At 38.2% G+C, this 14078-nt stretch overlaps 1 protein-coding gene across 1 annotated transcript in view; it reads left to right on the forward strand.

Annotated features, from left to right (window-relative positions):
• Window positions 1-5320: 5320 nt before the first annotated feature.
• CHRM3 (cholinergic receptor muscarinic 3) overlaps window positions 5321-14078 on the forward strand; it is a gene marked incomplete at its 3' end in the record, with an annotated part of 256752 nt that continues 247994 nt past the window's right edge. Inside the window, exon 1 of the mRNA XM_084285409.1 lies at window positions 5321-5334. The remainder of the gene's footprint in view (window positions 5335-14078) is intronic.

A 14078-nucleotide genomic window follows, 5' to 3' on the forward strand; every position in this document is an offset into this window, starting at 1 on the left:
TTTCACTTTACTTCCTTTTTCAAGCTTGGACAACAAAAAGTGTATTTTTTTCTGCACAGTTCTACTTCTATGTTTTCTTCATAACTTCTTTTTTTCCTGGAGCTTTCCAGTAGGAGTGCATCAAAAATTCTTCCCTCTTTTTTTCCCCCTACTGAAACTATTACACTCTCCTAGTTAAAATGGAACAGAAATATGAATTCTAGAAACATGTGGCCAGGCAGCCTCCGTTTGGCAAGTGAGATGTGGAGAGTGTACGTGTACAAAACATACTTCAAGGCATGTCCTAATCAACTTAAGTAAAATAAATTGAAATAAATATCCCCAACTATTTGCAACAGTTAAATTATATTAATTTAAATCAGATTAAAGCTATAACTTGTGTTGCTATTTTCATGTCAAGATAAGCTTAAGCAATATTCTTCCTCTGATCCTAGTTCAGAGTAACAAGCAAGCCAGAATACTTAATTTGAGGATTGTTATTACCTTTTTGAATTTCTAGTCTTTGTTTCTTCTCCTGGTTGGCTTTAATAATTCTTCCAGATACTCTTGTTTGTCCGTATTTACAAGTTTGCATTTGGGACAATGACCCATACATACATACGTGTATGTGTGTGTATATATATGTACATACACACACACACCACTTTTCATTGTGAGAATCATGGAACTGGAACAAGTATTTTAGGCAGCTAATTAAACACAAAAGCATAAGAATAGAGGTAGAGCCTGAGGTAGAATTTTATTTTTTTTTGGTGTATTTGAGAGAGAGAGTGTTAGTAGAATGTAAGTTTAAAAACACGTGAATCAATGGGGAAACTCAAGTGAAATGGCACACAGGGAACAGAGCTGGAGTTCTCCATTTTGTATTGTGCATGTAAAATTAAGAAAGTCATCTACTGAATCGGCCTGCAAGAATGAAAGGTCCTTGTTATAATATTGCTATGGCAAGAGTAGTATTAATTATGGATTGGTTTCTTGGCAGTGTTTTGGCATTTTCTCTTTTCAGCAAAAGTCTGACTTGGAGAATACTGACTGAAAGCCGAGTAATATCAGATGCTCATTTTTCTCCTCTGTATGGCTTCTATCAGTTAACAGTCTTCAGCAGCTTAATCTCGGTGTTTCTGTGAAGTTAATAGATTGCTGCGTTATACTGCAAGGGTAGTATCTTTTCAATCTGGGTTTAAGTGAAATGCTAGATCTAGTTGAGATATTAACATGGATGTTGCAGAGATACCATATAAATATGTGAGTAACTGTCTGTTACGTAGTTCAGGGTGCTATAAACTGGATAAATGACTGTATGTTAAAACTTGTCACAGTCAGCTACATGTGCCAAAACAGACATTGAGTACTTTTTAACCGGTTAAAAAGTTAACTAAAATTTTGGATTTGGGTGAAGAAAAAGATATTAGAATGTGAAGATTTTTCAGGAGTTCATAATGTCAGAGGAAGATGCAAAGCTGGATATGCACAATCAGTTTGACTGAAAAGCTAGTTTTCCTTTTGTATGCAAGTGCAGATAACTGTGTGCAAACAGCTGTAGAACATAGCAATATTTATGTTGAAGAGCTTAATATAAAGAAATGTGGATACGGATTAGCCAAATTCCATTAGCTGTCCTTACTTATGTCAGTTTCTATTGCTTCTAGGGTCATCCTCAGTTTTGCACAGAGCATCCAGTACATGTGTTTGTGTGTTTGCGTTCTCAGAATTTAAGGTAGCTGTAGCCTTTATGGCATCTTGGGGATGGGTGGGGACTACGTAGACAGGCTGTACTAACTGCATCAATTTTCTTTAACATACTGTTGGTGCTCTATACTAATGTGTACTTTCTATGTTGTTACTTCTCTTTCCGAGAGAAAAGTTACCACAAGTGTATGCTGAGTGTTGCCATTTTGATGCTGGAGAATAAAGAGCTTATTCAGGTTATTCCCTTGTATTATAATCAATTTCCCATTGCACAAGTATGAGTTGAGAATGTCCGTGTTTCGATTACCAAACCTGTAGTTTCTTCATACTGTTGTAATAATAGTGAGCCTTAAATGCACAAAACTTCTGATGCTACAGAGCAGCCATATTGCATAATGAGTTCAGCACAGAAACCTGAGAGAACTGACTGGTCTGAGGATTTTGTTTACTTTTCTTACAAAGCCTGTAAAAATTAATTAGTCAACTAGCTACAGCCGAAGGAACTTGACCAATTGCTCAGGCATGACCAGTGGATCCTGGCAGTTCACAACAGCTGTATTTCTACTTCAGGAAATTTAACTCTTTAGCATATGCAGCAAATGGATGCCATACACTCTGATTTTCATTACGTTACTGATTTTCCCCTTTTAATTTACTGAGATTTCCTCTTTGCCGTTCTTCTTATTACTCTCCAGTTAAAATTCAGAGATGGCAGAAGAGGACAGTTACCCAACCACGGAGACAGGCTGGCCGCCCAAAGAGAGTTTGAAGTTCAATAATTCTAGTCATGGGGGAAGGTTGTTTTAGTCAGTCGTGGATTTGAAGCCACAGTGCTTTAAAGCTTCAGCATTGCTGTTGTGCCTTGATAATCTGGATAGATGTTTTCAGTTTCCATGAGAAAGTAGGAGTTGTCTGATATTGAGGCAGCGGGAGCCTGAAGGCAATGGCAGAAGTGAGACGAGGCGCAACTGTTGAAATAGTTCACTAGCATTTATTCCCATCCTAAACACATCTAAGCAGTCACACAGGCACCTCTCAATGAGGGATAAATATAAAAATCTGGTTCCTAGCAGTCTCTATATATAATCTTAACGTGATTCCATAATGGTGGGACACAGCTATATCCAAATATGCTTACAAGCTTGTAAACTGATGGTTTTCTAATGAGCCGTTTACACAAAGGGTTTCATTTTTGCCCTCTGAAAAAGTGCTCTGCTAATCTTATTGAATAAATTTATTTTTTTTCACTCTCTAAAGAATCAGCTTTATTCTGTGACAGTCAGATGCCTCCTCAGAATTAGGGGGGTTGATATTGGAAGATTATTGATTTTCTTTATATAAAGACATGGTATTTAGACCACACAGCAGATCAGAAGTGAAATGTTGTTTCCTTTACAATGCAGGGATAGTGCCTTAGTGGGGAATTTTCTGGCTTCCGTTGATTACAGTGACAGGGCAGTTTTGACGTAGGTAGATTGCCAGTGCTCTCCTGCCCGATAGCTATTGCCGTAATCAGGGTGGAAAGAATTCCTCCATATGCTCACATAAATTGAGTCTTTTTTTTTTTTTTTTTTTTCTCCTCCACTTAATAGCCTGCCCTTTGCAGAAGGGATTCCTGCGCTGGGCCTCAGTTGCAGACCACTTCTCCACCAGAAGTGCAGCGTTCTGGCAAGCCAGCAGAAAGAGTGAGAATGTGGACAGGAATTGCCAGACCATCACAGTCCATTAATTTTACCTTAATTATACTTTGGCCCATGATTAATACAGGTCATTGCTGCCTGGTCACATTGTAGATCATGCTGAATATTGTACAATGACAAGTACAACTCCTCTGAGTCGTTTTGACTCCTTGGCTTAAACAATCATTGTTTAAACAGGGTAAGGAAACTGTTTATTTTAAAAATGTTTCCAAGAAGTCCTAATCCCCTTTTGGGGTAAATGGAAGTGTTTCTGCTGCGAGATTCCTTTTAACAGTAAAAAGCAGGCAGGTTGAGTACTGAAAAAGAGACAGATAAGGTAGTTGAAGTGCTGTTCCAATTTCTCAGTGAGTCAAGGGACAAAATTTCTTGGCAAAAGGTCATGTTTGCAGGTCAAGAGATGAGCTGATCAGGTTTAAACTGTGTGCATGAGAGGTGTTCTCGGGAGATGATGCTGGATCAGGAGTGCTTAGCAGTCCTGCTCAGTGCCTGCATGTTTGCAAAACTATTATCTCTGCCGTAGGAGCATTGCTGGGTAAGAGAAGGGAAATCGTTAGCTTAGGATAGATTATTCATTCACCATACAGGCTGTGTGCCTTGTTCTAAGGAGTTTTGACTGTTGTGTTTGTTTCCCTGAAGACTGCTCCAAACACCTTGCTACAGTGCTCACAAGTTGTAGGTACACCTTGTGTGACTAGCTGGCATCCACCTGAGCAAGGGCTTGCCATCACATCCCTTTTGTCCTTAGCAAGCATCCCTCTTTCTGTACTGTTAGAGAAAGAAAACATCTGAATTGCTGCGTTTCATACCACACAGTATAGCTTCGATGGGAAGGTTGGGTGCCCGTGTCTCGTGGACTGGGAAGGGCTGTTTGTGAACTGTCTGTCCTGTAGCCATGACCCCGATGTCACCATGCTGACCACTGAGCAGCTGTCCTGCTTTGCCTCCCAGTGTTTTCAGGGAGCTGCTGTGCCTGGAGGTGTGTGACCATAAATCACAGCAGTCCTGGAGAAGCTGGACTGTCTGTGCTGCAAGGGAAAGGGCACAGCTGTGACTGACAGTCACTGTGTGCCTGTTTCTGTTCATCACTCAGAGCCTTTCAAAAAAAGCCCCTCAAGGGAAAGCACAACAGTTTGAGACTTCAGTGTATTCTTGGGAAGTCAGAAATGTATGCCATAGGTTCTGTTTCTCCCCTCACCTTGGAGGGTACTGTTCAGCCTGAGTGATAGTTGTAAGCACTGAGCATGGGCTTTTCTTTCAAACCTAAGTCTCTGTTTTCATGCCTTTTCCTGGTAAGTTGAGTATAACAGATTTGTTTGACAGAAGATTCAGTCTGGTCTGTGTCTTGCCAGGAAAAAAAAAAGCAAACAACACATGAACAATAGTGTTTCAGGTTGAACAACAAAAAATCTGTTGGCTTCACAGTTTTATTTAAAAGACAAAAGATTAATACTTCATAGTTTCTTGCCTGTTTATACAAGAAACAATGCAAGAGGACTAAAAGTAGAGTCACTTCAAGACATAAAGCAAGTTAAATTCTTTGACAAAATCACAGCAAAGAAAACCCAGGCATTTAAAAACAAAACCATTTGCATGTAGTCTTTAGTAAACATTATTTTCTTGGGAGCTGTTTGTTTACTGGCACCTTCTTTCCAGAGTAACGAATAAGGCAATAAATGTGTTTGTATGCAAGTACGTTTCTGCCACCCCTACTTCTCACTCCAGGATTGCAAGAGTCTGGCAGGAACTTCCATAGATGGTGACTGATTTTCTTCAGTTTTAAATATATGTGCATAGATATGGTGTGTCTTCAGAAGCTCAAAATTCCTCACTTGTCTTCATGTACTGTTACGTGAGAGGGTTTTTTTTTTTTTGCTCTTAGGACCTGATGATAGCTTTCCTGCAAAGATGAGCAAGTGGATGTAGGAGGGAAAGAGCTCTTCTCACTGTGAGTCCTACATATTACACGTAAAATGATGGAATGAGTCAAAGCTAGGTTGTCTGGGCATATAAGCATATGTACAGGTTAATGCAGGAACAGGAGCTGCATTTCTTAGATCATTTTCATAATCTTTTTATATAAGGCTTCCATCAGCCTTTGCAAGAACATGAAAATAATGTTGGTTTATTTGTCAACAGTTCCTTTCTAATGATAACGAGAATGAACTCTTCCAGCTATATGTATTCTTTACATAAGTACCTGAATAATTTGACCATAAAGCTGCTCCACTCTCTCATGTACATATATTCTTCATTGCTTCATATCTCGGGAAGTTTTGTTCTTGTGTAGAAGTAAACATGAATGTTCTGTCTTTGCTATTTTAAGCAAGAAGTGGAAACTTTCATAGGTGAAACAGAGTTGAAATGTAAACTGAAACAGATTTCAAGTTGAAGTTCAATTTTTGGGTTATAAACTGCTTTTGTAAGACTTTACTGTATCTTCATTGCTTCTTTTAGACACAAATATGATTGTAAAACACTGTTAGCATTTCTCTGATGTAACAGGATGGGATGAGTGCTGGTCTGAGGAGACTGAGGAGCTGGAAACTCTTGCTTTTTCATTCGCAGTCTCTGCTGGCTTCTGTGGTGGCAACCAAGTAATGAGAAAAGCATTTTACTAAAAATTGTGACTCCCTATTGTTTTTTCCACCCCTCATCTTTCCTTCACCTGCTGGTTTGTACATCTAGAGTGTAGAAAAACTGTGATCTCACTCAAATCTCTGTTTAGGTGGTCTTATAAACGAAAGGATATATTTATATCATATTTTCAAAATTTTAGAGGATGTTGGCTTCTTACCATCTGTCACTATATAAATTTTAAGTACTGGTATGCCTCTTATCGACTCCTATTTTTGATTTGCCTTTGATTGAGGATAAAGTACCAGCAATCGCATGTCAAGTTTAGTATGCTGCTCTGCCATCAAGATAACAGCCTGCTAGAGATATTAATCATTAGTAGGAGAGCTGTAAAACAATCATACGAAGCTCATAATAATCCCAGCTTGTGACTTTGGATACTGAATAGCCTTTCGTGGGATGCCAGTATAGATCTGTGAGGAAATAAGTTGAACATCCTTTTGGTAATCAGCTGCTTAACTCAGGTGAATGAAACTGGAATTGGTTCAAATGTGCCCAGTCCTTTCCCAGCAGCATGCTAGAGAAAAATATCCGTTTAATTCTTCTACAAGAACAAATAGTAGTTAATGAACTCACCTCTCTAGAAACAGAGTTCCATTATTTTTTTTGTTGGTATGAAATTTTTCCTTAAACATAATTTCAAATGTTCTGTGGCTTCATCCTTTTCTCTTTAATTCTCTTGTTTCTTCAAGTTCTGTTTTCACTTCGCAAATGGTAACTAATTAAAAGCTGTACAAAGTGAGCTAAAGGCTTATTAACTTAAATTTTTTTTTTTTAAACAGCAGAATTATTCTGTTGCCTTGCATACCTGGTTTGAATATTTATTTTGATTTATTATTATTATAAACCATTTTGAGTGGGAGCAAGTATGAGGTACTATGTAATCTGATGAATATACTTACTGTACATAATTTCTCAACTAATACTGACGAACATTATATTTTAGTAATCATTAGTAATCTGTATTTTATTTAGCAATCTATTCTTTTAGTAATCAAGTTCTGATACCTGAGAAATCATTGATACTGGTCTCATTGTAGTGAGGTTTTACTGTGAAACATGACAAAGTTTTACATTTTCATGCATTATTGTAGTTTCTACGCTGGGATAAATTAGACTACAAGCACATTTATGCTGTGTGTTTGCACTGGGGAGAGGAAATGGTGGCATGTAGGAGGAATACTGTTGCTGTAAGCAGACAGGGTATGGCTGAAGCACAAAGATCTCTTCTGCAGGTGAATCTTTAAAGACTACCAGGATCACTTCACTCACTTCTGAAGGCACACAAGTGTAAATTCTTACATTTCCTATGCCATGCGACAGATTATGGTAGGAAATGATGGATATATTGACTTGAACTGCAGGAATGTCTAAAACAAAAATTCTGCTGCTTGCTCAAGGTTAAGGCTCATCCCTAAGGACGACATCAGATATTTGGTTACAAATTAATGCAGAATTGTTCTTAAAAGCCTATGGCAAAGCTTCTACCTGTGTAGTGGTTCCCACCAGCAAGTTTGTGGGGTTTCCATACTGTAGTGATTCCTGTGGCTGACATGGAGATTCCCATGGAGACCCTATTGCCTGTACACTGCTCAAGATAAGAACCAAAGGTAAATGATGTTTTCATGTTGCACAAAGCTTATGTTTTTGAGATCCTGTGAAATTGTTGCACCTTTCTGGATGATGTGAAGTATGTTGCTTATTTTTACTGTACAGTGTTTTGCATAGTTGTGCACCATCAATATATGGATTTATTAAATGCTCTGGGTTGCTATAAGAACCTGTTGTAAACCACTCAAGCTCTCATATCTTAAAAAAAAAAATCTTAAACAGTTCACAGGTGAGATATGAAGTCAGGGAGGTATTTCCATTCGATTTCTGTATGCCATTCTTTTTTTCCTGAGCTTTCCTCTGCTTTCCACTGAGATTGTGGCCAACGTCCAGAGCTACCTCCAAAGGTGCTTGTATCTGAAGATAGTAAATAAGCTTTTCCAGTCTATCTGAAATTGTTGAAATTCAGTGAATTTGAAAGTATCACTTTAAAATGACTTGTGATTTATGAATGACCTTTTAAAAATATAGTTAGGATCTTTTTCATTTATTGGATGGAAAGGAGATATTTGTGGTTTTTGCTTGTTTAGTGCTTCCAGTAGTATTTAGGGTAACTTAAGTCCAGTCAACTTTCTCAGTCTCAAGTACTTTGGATAAATGAAACATTTTCCTGAAATTTGTGGAGAAATAGGAATGCTTCCTCAAAAAGAATTGAAATGAGCAAGGTCAGTTTAGTTGAGATTGACATTTTAATATCTGCCTGAATAATTGTGGTACGTGAGGAGAGTTGCTGCTCTGCCTTCTTTACTGTTTTTTATCTCTCTAGTGCATGCCAGTTGTTAGCATGCATTGCAACCTGGCTTGTTCAGAAATTAAAGCTTACCCAAAGTAAAACATATCTCTACCTTTTTACCAAAAGTGAAGATTGTTTTTTTTTTTTTTTTTTTTTTTGTTTTGTTTTGTTTTTTTTAAACCTTGCCTAAGTGATGGAGCCTGAAAATGTACCTGACACTAACATTTCTACCACACTAAAGGGAAAAGTGAAACAGCCTGGAGAGGGCTGGATACCCCTAAGTGCTAAGTGGCTTGAGAAGAGAGGGATTTAGATGTGCAGTCTGCAATGACCAAGTACAGGCTGGAGGGGAAGTAAAAGCATGAGGCAGCTTTGTGCTTGTTGGCCATCCTGCATCACTGGAAGGAGAGTATTTCTCCTCTTGCCTCCTCTCAGGCTTCTCCAGCTGCAGGTGGCCCAGCACCCCTGAGGTATCTGGCTGCCCTGGGGTGGGCACCAAAAGACGGCTGAGATGGGCACTGGGCAGCAGGCCCAAGCTGTGCAGCAGGGCTGGGTCCTGAAGGATGGGCACACGAGGAGAAGCAGTGCAAGGAGTGTGGGGACCATATGGCCACTTGAGGAGGGAAGATGCAAAATCCGTCCTTTTTAACAGCCTGATGTGCTCAGAGTTGCTCCTCTCCTGGGAGTATCTTACCTGTACTGCCTGGGAGGCAGCAGAAGCGGCATGACTTCTGCAGTCCATCGGCCCTCGTTGCCAAAGGAGGGAGCAGCACCTCCTCTGTGCCACCAGAGCAGGTGGTGCGCTATTTCTAGTGACTCCTGTTGTCGAGTGCGTAAGCAGTCCCGGAAGCAAGGAGTGGAAGTTGGGAATGTGCTCATCACTTCATTACACTAATTACATTATCAATAAAGTATATCCTAAGCAGATTAAGAACAGGCTGCCTTCTCAAAAGGAGCTGTTCAAAATAAAGCCTGTCCATCTATTCAGAGCTGAAAATCATTTTTGTTAACGGTCTAGAAATAAAGATGAAATCATTGACAATTATGCTGTCTACGCATTTTATCAAACTGGTAAATAAGCGATTCAAAGGACTTGTATAGCTGAAGCAGTCAGTTTCTGAAATCAAGGATGGCAAACCCTGGATGTGGAGCTGGGGACCACAACCTGAAACATGGACTTTGAAAGGGCTAGTGACTTAGCCCAAGTCCCCTAGGTGGTGCTGTAGAAGAAAATGCTAGTGTTATTCCCATAGTTCAATGTATACAAAAAGCTGTTTTTAGGCTGACTCAAGTACTTCAGGTATTTCTGATCACAGACCACTTGTTTTATGATTTATTCTCATGACATAGGATTGAGTCCATGTTATTGAACAATTACCACTATTACCACAAAAGGGTAAAAATATACCCTCTTTTGGAAGACTTAGCTTCAGTTTAAGTCTACATCTTATTTTGCTTTTTTTGCATCTGACAGTGCTAAAAATCCAAATCCTCCTGAGTGTTTTTTTTTTTTTTTTTTTTCCAGAAAGCAGATAACTTTGTATCTTTGTCTCTTCATGGTCTAAGTATTGAAATATTTCTAAAAGGTGATATTACTGATAGCAAGTATATTTTTAAGCCTATGAGTACTGCTCAGTGGAAGGAATTCCTCAGAGTATTTCTTCTAAAGTAATATGTAAGTGAAGCTAATGGAATTGGTTGTTGTGTATATTTGTTTAGTAATGAAGCTCTAATTTCACTCATTTGAACAAAAATCTGGAAAGTGCTGTTTACATTGGGGAAATTTAAAATTAATAAAATACATCTTCCTAAATCTGTGTGCCCCTTTCCCTATGCAAATTCTGTAGCTAGAATATCTCTCCATAAAATCTGTTTCCTCATTAAATCGTAAAATACAGGAAGACCTTTTCAGGAGTCTAAACACTTACTGCAACAGTTCAAAGAAGAAATGAAGACGGTATGTTGGCTGCCGTGTGCTACTTGTTTTGGAGAACTCTATGGGAATTGTTCTTGCACAATGAACTAATAATCGGATGATGCTTAGTTTAAAGTTTTCTTCTTGCTTGGGCGTTACGATACAAATTAGTCATAGTTACTTAGGATTCAAAATATGTGGGGCTTAAATAATCTGCATTCACTTAAGATGCATTCAAGAAAGATCCCCTGTGCTTTCAGACAACAAAAATATTTTTAAAATTTAATGAGATTTAACTTAAAAAGCTGTTTTTTTTTTCGTGTGCTTCCGATGGTACTCTAGTAGTATACTACTTGTCTAAAGAATTTTTCAGTAGTGTTAGTTAATAGTGTTGTGTTGCTTTTCAATTTCAGTTAAACTTCCCAAATCAAAACACTGCTGCCCTTTCTCCTCATCCTACCAACCTTAAATAGGAGCAGCAGAGCAGAGGTGTCCCTGTCTAGATCTGCATCCAGACGTGATGCATCTTCCAAGTACATGTGCTGCTGGGGACTACTTCTCATTCAACAGTGCACAGCAGAGAATGGTCACTGCCTTACCATTTGTCTGATAGAGGAGATAAAGTTCTTAAAGAAGGGAACCAATGAAGGCAAACTGGGAAGGCTTCCATTCAGTATCTGTGAGTAGATGGGTGACCTCTGGAAAGCTGGAAAAAAAAACAACACATCAAAATGCCATGTTCTCAGTCAACTTTGTCTCCAGTATATCATTAAGTACTTTAACATAGTAAATCATGTTGTTATATGTTACTATAAATAAAATACATTAAGTAATTTAACATCAATCAAAAATGATTTCTGGTAACATCAATTCAATAGCTGTTGTGTATTAGCACAATAAAAATCCTATTTTGTTAAAAGAAAAGTTTGAGGCAGTTCTCTTTGAAGACTAATCACACAGCTCTGTTGTTAGTACTCTTTTTATTCTTCCACCCTGTGGAAGTCTCGGGAGAAACACAAAAGTATGGCTTATGTGCCTGTATGCACCCTACAATTTGTTTTATGACTGTGCTATTAATTTCTGCTTTTTTTTTTTTTTTGAAGTCCAGGAAAACAGTACTTGCAATATGCAGTAAAATTCACAGCAGACTTTCACAGGATTTAAAAATCTGTTAATTTTTTTTTTCTTTTCTACTTGGCATACATTGCATTTCCTGATATCAATACACATTCATGGACAAAGTTTATTTTTGCATTATTTTCTGTTTAACAGTTCAGTCTCTTCCTGCTGATTGTTGCCTTGGGTTTTATATGCCTTTTCTGACTGTCTGCACTGTGAACTCAAAGTTCTTGCATGGCGAAATGTTGAGAAGATTCTTGCAATACCATGGATTTGGATGGTGTTGAGGTAGAACATCAAAACCTTGAAACTTTCTCTCAAGCGCTACAGTGCTCCACAGTTTTCACTTGAGTTCTGTGAAAGTGTTTTGAGCTGCATGATGGTCCAGGTTCCCAAACATTTTCTTCTCCCATGAACTTCTTAAAACCCAGCTGATCTGTACTTGACTATCTTTGGAAGCTTAAATATTTGTGGCTTCAAAGTCCTTAGCAGTTGCAGCAGCATCACTGACCTATCAAGAAATATCCCCTGCTATTTTGTTATGTATCTGCAGTAGGCCATCTCTGCACTCGCTTTCACACTTATTCTGTTGTCAGGTCAAGAAAAGGAGAAAATTATTTTTGGCCTGGTTGGCATGTAAAGTGTCACTTACCCACTGTTATATATGTTAATTAAAAAAGAAAAAAAGGATAAATGGGTGATTCACTCCTTCCCATAAGAGCTTCTAGCTAACAGGCTGGGAGCCAGGAGACTGGGCGCGCTCGTCTCTCTTCTGCAAACTGGGGTTGGTCGCTCTGGGCAGTTCACAGTCCCTGCTGACCCAAGCATCTGGTCTCATTTTTAATGTTGATATAATTAGCATTTTGTATATATTCAGCTGATGCTATACTCAGTCATTGTAATGAATGTTTGAAACAGAGTTCAGATCTCAGCCATTTATCATACTTGGACCTCAAAACTTTTGGCACAAATGTGCCAAATACATGTTCAGTGGTATCTGTTAACTTCTGACTGCCCTAGTAGGACATGGTTTTGCTTCAGAGACAAGTAAGTAACTCAGGAACCACAATATTGGACCTGTGATGATAAAAGCTCTGTGATGATAAAAGCAATGTTATGATAAGTGGCACAGAAAACACATGGGCAGAAATGAGGTCTTAAAATAAGTAAATAAATAATCCTATATTAGCTGTGAATTTCTTCAGGAGTTCGTGGTGCAGCTGTGTTGCCTGTTCCTCTTGCAGCTTTTCCATAGGGGACAGAGAGAGATGTAAAAGGTTGTGTGTTCAGATCCTCCTGATCCACCATGTGAAAGGCATGGGCATTTATTATGAAAATAGTAATAGCGTACGTAGTGTCTATGCATTATGCATTTTTTTATTAGGCCTTTGTGAGCATGGTTCCCTTCTCATTATGCTATTTGCTATATTAAACATCTCATAGTAATAGAAGGCTGCTGGATGTTTTAAGAAAAAAAAAAAGATTGAAGCTTTAGTTTCACTACTTGATCAGTTAGTGCTTTCTGGCATACGTGAAAGCATAAAGGGAAGTAGAATTACTGAAAGGGAAGACCTGCAGGAAGGGCCCTGTATATATACTTTGTATGTTGTTGTGTCAATGTTCTTTGCTAGCATATGATTAAGGAAAACAAATCAGATATCAGTTTAGTATTGAAATATGAGTAATATAGCACTCAAAACTAAATATTTGTACTATTAGCTTTGTATGAAAGCTCAAAGCTTCTTAATTTTATTTGCAGATTTGTGACTGATGAAAACTAGGATTGCAAAACACGTGGATACGTCTGTGTAGCGATGCCTGAATATGATGGTGTCTGACAACCACAGTCTGAAAAAGGAAAGCCCTGTTTTCATTTAGGAAAAAAATAAGTGTAGATGGAAAACTCTAGACTTCTGACAACCATAACGGATTTCTGACATGATGGGATTATCTAACTTTCAATCCAAAACATGCATAGTCTCTAACCCAAAAAAACAAGCAGAAGCAAGGGAAGGGAAAAAGGCTTCGGAAGAATCTCCAAAATGCAAACAGTTTGCTTGAAAGGAGCAGTGTGAAGCATGGGGCAGAGAGGCATGCGCACTGGCATAAGCAGTATTTTCTCTTTGGACAGAGATACTGGATTTGCAGAATGGTTTTGCTTCTTACAAAACTCAGCAGAAAGAACATAACGTACCTAAAAAAAGAAACAGTATACATATCCTGCAAAATGAAGTGATTTGTTTAATAAACTACTACATCCCCTAGTTGGAATAATTTCCTTGAACATGATGGAACATGGGTGTTGCTTATGTGTTTGACAATGAAACTTGAAGTGTTAGGTAACCAAAGGTGAAGCAGTTGGAGGAAAAATCTAATTGTATGTGAGCATAAGTAGAAGTTAGATGGTGTACCAAAATCTTTTCCATCACATCTGATTCCATATTCAGGGATGTTTTATATAAAAATTAATAAACTAAACCAAAAACAACCAAGGGTATTGCAGATTCTAATAAGTATCACAGAGAAAAATAGAATATAAGCCATGACTGAAGATCACGTTCTTTAAGCCCTCATAGCTATAAGTGATGAGATGTAGCGGTAAAAAAAAAAAAAAAAAAAAAAGAGGACCTTTCAAAAGCCAGCAGTCAGACTTTAAGAAGATGCTGGGGGGATTTAA

Source organism: Netta rufina, assembly GCF_964035555.1.
Source record: "Netta rufina genome assembly, chromosome: 3".
In the NCBI taxonomy this organism is placed as follows: domain Eukaryota; kingdom Metazoa; phylum Chordata; class Aves; order Anseriformes; family Anatidae; genus Netta; species Netta rufina.